At 43.8% G+C, this 9651-nt stretch overlaps 1 non-coding gene across 1 annotated transcript; it reads left to right on the top strand.

The window, feature by feature from the left end:
• The first annotated feature begins 3448 nt into the window (after nt 1-3448).
• TRNAC-ACA lies at nt 3449-3520 on the top strand. Its single transcript has one exon. It is a non-coding gene; the product is annotated as a tRNA-Cys (tRNA).
• The last annotated feature ends 6131 nt before the right edge of the window (nt 3521-9651 follow it).

Below are 9651 nucleotides of genomic sequence, written 5' to 3'. Positions count from 1 at the left end.
AAGAGGAGAGTGAAAAATTTGGTTTAAAACTCAACATTCAAAAAACTAAGGTCATGGCATCCGGTCCCATCACTTCATGGCAAATAGAATGGAAAACAATGTGACAGACTTTATTTTCTTGGGCTCCAAAATCACTGCAGGTGGTGACTGCAGCCATGAAATTAAAAGACGCTTGCTCCTTGCAAGGAAAGTTATGACCAACCTAGACAGCATATTAAAAAGCAGAGACATTACTTTGCCGACAAAGGTACATCTAGTCAAAGGTGTGGTTTTTCTAGTAGTCATGTATGGATGTGAGAGTTGGATCATAAAGAAAGCTGAGCACCAAAGGATTGATGCTTTTGAACTGTGGTGTTGGAGAAGACTCTTGAGAGTCCCTTGGACTGCAGGGAGATCCAACCAGTCCATCCTAAAGGAAATCAGTCCTGAATATTCCTCAGAAGGACTGATGTTGAAGCTGAAGCTCCAATACTTTGGCCACCTGATGCGAAGAACTGACTCATTGGAAAAGACACTGATGCTGGGAAAAATTGAAGGCAGGAGGAGAAGGGGACGACAGAGGATGAGATAGTTGGATGGCATCACCGACTCGATGGACATGAGTTTGATCAAGCTCCAGGAGATGGTGATGGACAGGGAAGCCTGGCGTGCTGCAGTCCATGGGGTTGCAAAGAATCAGACACAACTGAGCGACTGAACTGAACTGACGGCATGGCCTCAGTGTGGCTTTCCCTTTCAGAATGTCTTTCTCTTCCTGGTTTCACGCCTCCAGAGAAACAAACAGTATTTCCTCCTGTTAAAGAGGCTGGTGGCCCTGCTCAAAATGAACTAATATCCTTGAAAGAGTCCCCCTAGTCTATCACATCACTGAAATAATGGTGTGCTCACTATGTCATGGTTTAAAGAAAATATTGCATTCCATACAACATTATGGGTGGTCAGCTTGGAAGGTTAGAGTGAATATGAATGGAACCTGGGAACAGAGAATCAGTTTAGCTCTCTGTGTTCTGAGTGTATCGATTGCATCTAGCTAGCAGTCCTTGGAATCTGTTTCTTTGGTCACTAGGAAGTTGAAGAAAGGAAAGGGGGAGGGTCTCAAAGTCCTTCTGCAGGGAAGTAAACAAAACATTGTATTTGTATTTCTTGATGGGTCACTTGGATGATTTAAACTATGTGGTTAAGCATGTAGGCTGTTGGGCTTCCTGACCTCACCCAGCCCTCCCAGGCCAAGATGGGCTGGGTCTATAGGTCATCTGGTGTGACCCAGAAGCTTGTAGAGGCTTCCAGTGGAGGAGGATAAAATGATACCCAAAGAACCATCCTTTGTTCTCACTCCAGAGTGAGCACGATGGTGAATGATCTGATTCTGCCACTTCTTTGCCTGGAACAGCAATGGTTACCATTTTATTTATTCTAGAAGGCCAATCCTTACATTCACCTGCAGAATCCTACCTACTCTGGCCTGTATCTCTCAGACATCACCTCCCACTCTTCTCCCTGGCTCACCCTGTTACCCCCACTCTGACCATTTCTGTGGTCCCTTGAACACACTGGGAACACTCAGACCTTAGCCCTTTGCTTTTCCTTCAGGAGGTCACATAGCTGACCCCATTTATCTTTTTCAAGGTTTTGCTCAGATGTCATCTTTTCAAACTCCGAACCCTGTTTAAAATCGCAACTCTCATTTTCCAACCTCCACCACTCTGTACTTTCTCTGTTTCCATTGATTTAACTTTTGACCTTCCAACATGCTTTTAATTTACTTCTTTACTACTGTTCATTCTGTTTCCCTTCCCTAGAAGATGAGTCCACCAGGGCAGGGTTCTCTAATGTGTTATTGATGGATCCCAGGTCCCTGCAATAGTGGGCACTTAATTAGTACTTCTTGAATGAATGAATGGAGTTGGTTGTCTTTCTTGACTAGTTCAGTGGGGTGTTGAAATGAGGGTGGCAACAATACTGACACATAACTAAGAGATTCCCACCCTGCTTCTTGGGGCAGGGATGGGGGCATTGCAATTCTCAGGGGTGAGCAACCCATTTAACTTTTGATGAGAACCAGCCCCGCTCCCCAACCAGCCAAGGAAGGAGTTTATGTAACCCTGAAGCTTTTCCTAATCAGTTGTACCCTAGAAGGGTGAGGAAACCCGGCTGGTCGGAAGAGTGTTTCCCACCTAAGTTTCTCCAGCTTCCTGTTCTAGGAATGACTAGCCACAGAACTCACAGAGAAACCAACGGAAAAACAAGTTTCCTCCAATCTCCCTCTGCACCTTGAGCATTGAGGTTTATGACGATTACGGTAAAGCTTATCCAAGAGAACGGTGACCGCTGGCCCGGCTCCTTCCCCTGGTTGGTGGTGATGCAAGGGCCAGGGCTGAAAGGAGGGCACTGGGGTATCCGGAGTGGGGGAACCTCAAAGAGAATGCATCGTGAAACCATGTGAGCCGCTCTGAAAGACCCAGTCTAGCAACTTCCTGAAAGCGAACCGCATTTGGTTGGTTTCCCAGCCCCTAACTCCTTCTCCTTTCCAGCCTTTCCTTTTCCCTCACAGCCCCCACTAGAAAAGATAGTTGTCTTGTTTCCAGACGAGGTCTGTTGCAAAGAGATAGCCTGGGGACTAGGCTCCAAAGACAGATGCTCATTTGGAATAGCCTCCCCGGCGAGGCTCCTGTGTTACACATCTGCTTGGGACATCAAACCGCTGGGTTCAGGCCTGCCCTTTGGGGTGGAGGTTGTGGCAGAATTTCAAATGAAAGGAAAATTTAGTGCTCCTGATGGCTTAGGTACAGACAGTGGCTGATGCTTTCACAGCCTTGCTGGCTGGCTAACACGCAGCACCTGTTCAGGAACTCAGCCATTTGCCACTGAGGACGCATCAGTTCATGAGCAGAAGAGATGATTTTGTGACTTTACTGTGTTTTTGGTTTTATTTTCCTCCTCTCTTGAAATTTTTGGCTTGGTCCAGTACTGAATCTAGAGAGTTGAATCTGAAGGTCCCTGGCATATAATTCAGGGGAAAACTTCAAGAACTTTCTGTGAACTGTTCTTAATTTCCTAATATCTGTATTATTAATATAAATTACAATCCTTTTATTGTCTCAATTTTTAAAAAGCCCTACTCTCCATGTTGTATATTCGAGATATTTATTTTCATTTATTCTAAGCAGATGCATTTCTATTGTTTTAAAAAAACTTTTTCTTGCTCAATAGTAGAAGACCATATTGGGTTTTTAGTTAGGGGGGATGTATTGGATAAACAATATTTAAAAATAGGGTGCAAGATAACTGAATCGTTTTGCTATATCCCCAAAACTAACGCAACATTGTTAATTAACTACAATATAAAATTAAAAAAGAAAAAATACATATATAATCAATCATTCATATGACCAAAATATGTTTCTTATATATATATTTGGTCATCACTCACAGTTCCTGTGTTCAGACTTCCCTGGTGGCTCAGACGGTAAAGCGTCTGCCTACAATGCGGGAGACCCAGGTTCAATCCCTGGGTTGGGAAGATCTCCTGGAGAAGGAAATGGCAACCCACTAAAGTACCCTTGCCTGGAAAATCCCATGGACGGAGGAACCTGGTAGGCTAGAGTCCATGGGGTTGCAAAGAGCTGGACCCGACTGAGTGACTTCACTTTCGCTTTCACAGCTCCTGGCCCTCAAAACCCTTGGAATTTCCTGCTAAGTGAAATGAAAATATCTTTTGTTACTGGGTGTCTTGTCCTTGGTTGCTTGAAAACTTCAGAGCCATAAAGGTGAAGCGGGTGTCTTAATATTCATGACAATCTCTTTTCCACCATAGTTGGGTTTCTGTTAACAGGTGACTTTTGGAAAGCACTTAAGGATGGGAGCTGGTTGCCAGAGGAAGCAGCTGTGAACGGGGCGGGGGTGTGGTCAGGCTGCTCAACATGGCTGTCCTCTTGCTCTCTGTACACCTCCTGCTCACCCAATCCCTGCTTTACCTACACCCTACTCACATGACTATCCAACCCTCTTAATCACAGGGCTTCATCAGTAACTACCTACATGCTTGCCCCCACCCCAGCCACTGGTTTCCCTGGTAACTGATGAGCCAGTCTTAGGTCAGTCCCCTTATGAACAGTAGCCTCCTTCCCCGGAGAAGTGAAGTTTGCGGCCGGATCCTGCCTATTTGCCACATACAGTGGGGTGTCACTCCAGGACTTTGCTTCAGACTTGTAAGCGTACTCTGTTCAATATGTGATTGATGTCTCTGTCGCTGTGTCAGGCCTTTTTCTTTGGTCTCGAGGTTGGACTTGCAAGCCTGCGGGTGCCCCCCAAGGTGGGGGCTGGAGCTTTCAGTCTCATTCCCTCATTTTGGGGGAGGGCAGAGGGGCTAGAGGTTGAATCAATCACCAATAATCAATCAGCTGTCAAACATGACTGTGTAATTAAAGGCTTCCCTGGTGGCTCAGACGGTAAAGAATCTGCCTGCGATGCAGAAGACCCAGATTCCATCCCTGGGTTGGAAAGATTCCCTGGAGAAGGGAATGACTACCCACTCCAGTATTTTTGCCTGGAGAATTCCATGGACAGAGGAGCCTGGCGGGCTACAGTTCATGTGGTCACGAAGAGTCAGACATGACTGAGCAACTAACACTAATGTAAAGAAGCCTCTGTAAAACCCCCAAACAATGGGGTTCAGGGAATTTCCTTTTGGTGAATTTGAGGGGTGGGATGGAGAAGCTCTATACAGTCAGCAAAAACAAGACCGGGAGCTGACTGTGGCTCAGATCATGAACTCCTTATTGCAAATTCAGATTTAAACTGAAGAAAGTAGGGAAAACCACTAGACCATTCAGGTATGACCTAAATCAAATCCCTTGTGACTGTACAGTGGAAGTGAGAAATAGATTTAAGGGGCTAGATCTGATAGACAGAGTGCCTGATGTACTATGGATGGAGGTTTGTGACATTGTACAGGAGACAGGGATCAAGACCTTCCCCATGGAGAAGAAATGCAAAAAGGCAAAATGATTGTCTGAGGAGGCCTTACAAATAGCTGTGAAATGAAGAGAAGCAAAAAGCAAAGGAGAAAAGGAAAGATATTCTCATTTGAATGCAGAGTTCCAAAGAATAGCCAGGAGAGATAAGAAAGCCTTCCTCAGTGATCAATGCAGAGAAATAGAGGAAAACAACAGAATGGGAAAGAACTAGAGATCTCTTAAAGAAAATTAGAGATACCAAGGGAATATTTCATGCAAAGATGGGTTCGATAAAGGACAGAAATGGAATGGAGCTAACAGAAGCACAAGATATTAAGAAGAGGTGGCAAGAATACACAGAAGAACTATACAAAAAAGATCTTCATGACCCAGATAATCACAATGGTGTGATCACTCACCTAGAGCCAGACATCCTGGAATGTGAAGTCAAATGGGCCTTAGAAAGCATGACTATGAACAAAGCTAGTGAATGTGATGGAATTTCAGTTGAGCTATTTCAAATCCTGAAAGATGATGCTGTGAAAGTGCTGCACTCAATATGCCAGCAAATTTGGAAAACTCAGCAGTGACCACAGGACTGGAAAAGGTCAGTTTTCATTCCAATTCCTAAGAAAGGCAATGCCAAAGAATGCTCAAACTACTGCACAATTGCACTCATCTCACACGCTAGTAAAGTAATGCTCAAAATTCTCCAAGCCAGGCTTCAGCAATACGTGAACCGAGAACTTCCAGATGTTCAAGCTGGTTTTAGAAAACGCAGAGGAACCAGAGATCAAATTGCCAACATCCACTGGATCATTGAAAAAGCAAGAGAGTTCCAGAAAAACATCTGTTTCTGCTTTATTGACTACACCAAAGCCTTCGACTGTCAATAAACTGTGGAAAATTCTGAAAGAGATAGGAATACCAGACCACCTGACCTGCCTCTTGAGAAACCTGTATGCAGGTCAGGAAGCAACAGTTAGAATTGGACATGGAACAACAGACTGGTTCCAAATTGGGAAAGGAGTACGCCAAGGCTGTATGTTGTCACCCTGCTTATTTAACTTATATGCAGAATACATCATGAGAAACGCTGGGCTGGAACAAGCACAAGCTGGAATCAAGACTGCCGGGAGAAATATCGATAACCTCAGATATGCAGATGACACCACCCTTATGGCAGAAAGTGAAGAGGAACTAAAAAGCCTCTTGATGAAAGTGAAAGAGGACAGTGAAAAAGTTGGCTTAAAGCTCAACATTCAGAAAACTAAGGTCATGGCATCTGGTCCCATCACCTCATGGGAAATAGATGGGGAAACAATGGAAACAGTGTCAGACTTTATTTTGGGGGGCTCCAAAATCACTGCAGATAATGATTGCAGCCGTGAAATTAAAAGACGCTTACTCCTTGGAAGGAAAGTTATGACCAACCTAGACAGCATATTAAAAAGCAGAGACATTACTTTGCCAACAAAGGTCTGTCTGGTCAAGGCTATGGTTTTTTCAGTGGTCATGTATGGATGTGAGAGTTGGACTTTGAAGAAAGCTGAGCACCGAAAAATTGATGCCTTTGAACTGTGGTGTTGGAGAAGACTCTTGAGAGTCCCTTGGACTGCAAGGAGATCCAACCAGTCCATCTTAAAGGAGATCAGTCCTGGGTGTTCACTGGAAGGACTGATGATGAAGCTGAAACTCCAATACTTTGGCCACCTCATGTGAAGAGTTGACTCATTAGAAAAGACCCTGATGCTGGGAGGGGTTGGGGGCAGGAGGAGAAGGGGACGACAGAGGATGAGATGGCTGGATGGCATCACTGACTTGATGGGCATGAGTTTGAGTAAACTCCAGGAGTTGGTGATGGACAGGCAGGCCTGGCGTGCTGCGATTCATGGGGTCGCAAAGAGTCGGATACGACTGAGCGACTGAACTGAACTGATGCCTGGAGAGGCACGCGTGCTTCATGTCCTTTCCCCACGACCTTGCCCCAGGCATTTCTTCTATCTGGTTGTTCCTGAATTATATTCTTTAATAATAAACCAGAAATCCAGGGAGTAAAATATTTCTGAGTTTTGTGAGCCACTCTAGGAAATTAATTGAGCCTGAGGAGGAGGTGTGGAAACCTCTGATTATAGCCAGTTGGTTATCACCTGGGCTTGTATTGGTGTCTGAAGTGGGTGGGGGGCAGGTTTGTAGGGTTGAACCCTTAAAGTATGGAATCAGATGCTACCTCTGGGTAGAGTGTGTCAGAATTGAGTTGAATTGTAGGACACCCAGTTGGTATCCTGAGAATTGCTGGTGTGGGGAACCCACTCCTACCAATACACATTTTGTAACTGGGCCCAGAAGCCTGAAAGATGGGGTGAAGGGACTCTCCAGGGACTGAAGAGTAGATTTGATAAGACTTTGGAACGCCACACACATTTCTTGTAAGTAAATTTCTTACTAAACAAACCTTTCATAAATAACATCCATTTTGTTGTTGTTGTTCAGTCACTAAGTCATGTCTGACTCTTTGCAACCCCTTGGACTGCAGCACACCAGTTTTCCCTGTCCTTCACTATCTCCCGGAGTTTGCTCAAACTCATGTCCATTGACTCAGTGATGATATCCAACCATCTCATTCTCTGCCACCGCCTTCTCCTCTTGCCCTCAATTTTTCTCAGCATCAGGGTCTTTCCCAATGAGTTGGCTCTTTGCATCAGGTGACCAAAGTATTCAGTCCTTCCAATGAATAGTCAGGATTGATTTCCTTTAGGATTGACTGGTTTGATCTCCATGTGGTCCAAGGGACTCTTGAGTCTTTTCCAACTTCACAATTCAAAAGCATCAATTCTTTGGTGCTTGACCTCCTTGATGGTCCAACTCACATCTGTACATGACTATTGAAAAAAACATAGCTTTATGAAAAGGCAAAAAGAATAACCTCGGAAAAGGGCACGAATCTTAAAAGTATACAGCTTGATGAATTTTCAAAAATAAACACTCCCTGGCACCTAGTACCCAAATCAAGAAACAGCTAATGACCAAACCTCTAGATGACCCCCTCATGTTCTTTTTCCATCATTACCTCCCTGCGAGGGGAACCACTACCCTGATTTCTAGTTGTGGTTGTTTTGAACTTTACTCTTTAGTTTGGTCTCTTTTGCTCAACATTCTGTTTGTGAGAATTAGTCGTATGGTCGTGTGTAGCCATGGTCTGTCCTTCCTCGTCACTGTATGTATATTATTTCATTGTATGAATATAAAAATCCTTCTGAGGATATGTGTTTCCATTGTTTGCTATTATGAATATGTCATGCTACAGACATTCTTGTTCCCCTTCTTTAGGATATTTATGTACTCCTTTTTGTTTTTTTCATTTTAACCTTTTGTGTTGGGGTACAGCCGATTAGCAATGCTGTGATAGTTTCAGGTGGCCAGTGAAGGGACTCGGTCATACGTGTATCCATTCTCTCCCAGACTCGCCTCCCATCCAGGCTGCCCGGAATACTGAGCAGAGTTCCGTGTGTTATAAGTAGGTCCTTATTGATTATCCATTTTAAATATGGCAGTGTGTGCCTTAGTGAAAGTGTTAGCTGCTCAGTTGTGTCCGACTCTTTGTAACCCATGGACTGTAACCCACCTGGCTCCTCTGTCCATGGGATTCTTCAGGCAAGAATACTGGAGTGGGTGGCCATTCCTTTCTCCAGGGGATCTTCCCAACCCAGGGATCGAACCTGGGTCTCCTACACTGTAGGTGGATTCTTTATTATCTGAGCCATCAGGGAAGCCAGTTGTGAGTGGAATGCCACTCTTATTTAATGATGACAGATTGTTCTTCCAATAAGAGGATATTCTTATCAGAAATTCTCTTTTGAGGTAAAACTTCTTAAATTTGTTGCTGTGAGCATTACTTGTTCATTATAAACAAAGTAAAAGATGCCTATTAACATGTAGAAATCAGTCTTTCCTAATTGTACTGATTGTCTAGGATTTGGCATTATTCATTGTTTGCATTTAATATCTCAATTTAAGTACCCTTCCTCCCAAGTAAAAGGAGGAGTCACACCGGAGGAAGAAAATGCATTTCAAGGTAGCTTTTTTCTTTCAGTAAAAACATGTTCCTCTCTTCACCTCTGTGGGTAGAGATTTGATACTATATGTAAATGTGCCATGTAAACTCTAAAGTGCTATAAAAGTGAAAGCTATTTTAGTTAATAATTAACATTAATGCTAATAAAATATTGTCCTCTATTAAAATGCAAATGCTCTAGGGAGACTAAGGCATTAAACCAATTATGCATGACTTGGTGAGAAATATTTCATCAGCAACTTTCCCAAGCAATAAATGAAGTGGTGTGGAATAGAGGCGAGAGAGAGAGACAAAGGGAGAGGGGAAGAGGAAATGTGAAAGGGACAGGAGAGAAAACATAGTTATGTATGTCGGGAATGAACAAGATTAAAGGAGGGACTAACAGAAAGTAAGAGACAAGGAGGCAGGAGTGAGATGATCATATCGGGCTTTCTGGCTGTTGTGAGGAGTTCGATTTATAGTGTAAAAGCAATGGTGAATGATAGGTTATGTATTGTTTTAAAATTGGAGTATAATTGCTTTACACTGTTGTTCGTTTCTGCTGTACCATGGTGTGGATCAGCGATATGTGTACATGTACCGCCTCCCTCTTGGGCCTCCCTGCCCCCGTCTAGGGCATCA

The sequence above is a fragment of the Cervus canadensis genome, chromosome 12, assembly GCF_019320065.1.
Source record: "Cervus canadensis isolate Bull #8, Minnesota chromosome 12, ASM1932006v1, whole genome shotgun sequence".
Classification (NCBI taxonomy): domain Eukaryota; kingdom Metazoa; phylum Chordata; class Mammalia; order Artiodactyla; family Cervidae; genus Cervus; species Cervus canadensis.
This window is presented reverse-complemented; position numbering and strand designations above follow the sequence as displayed.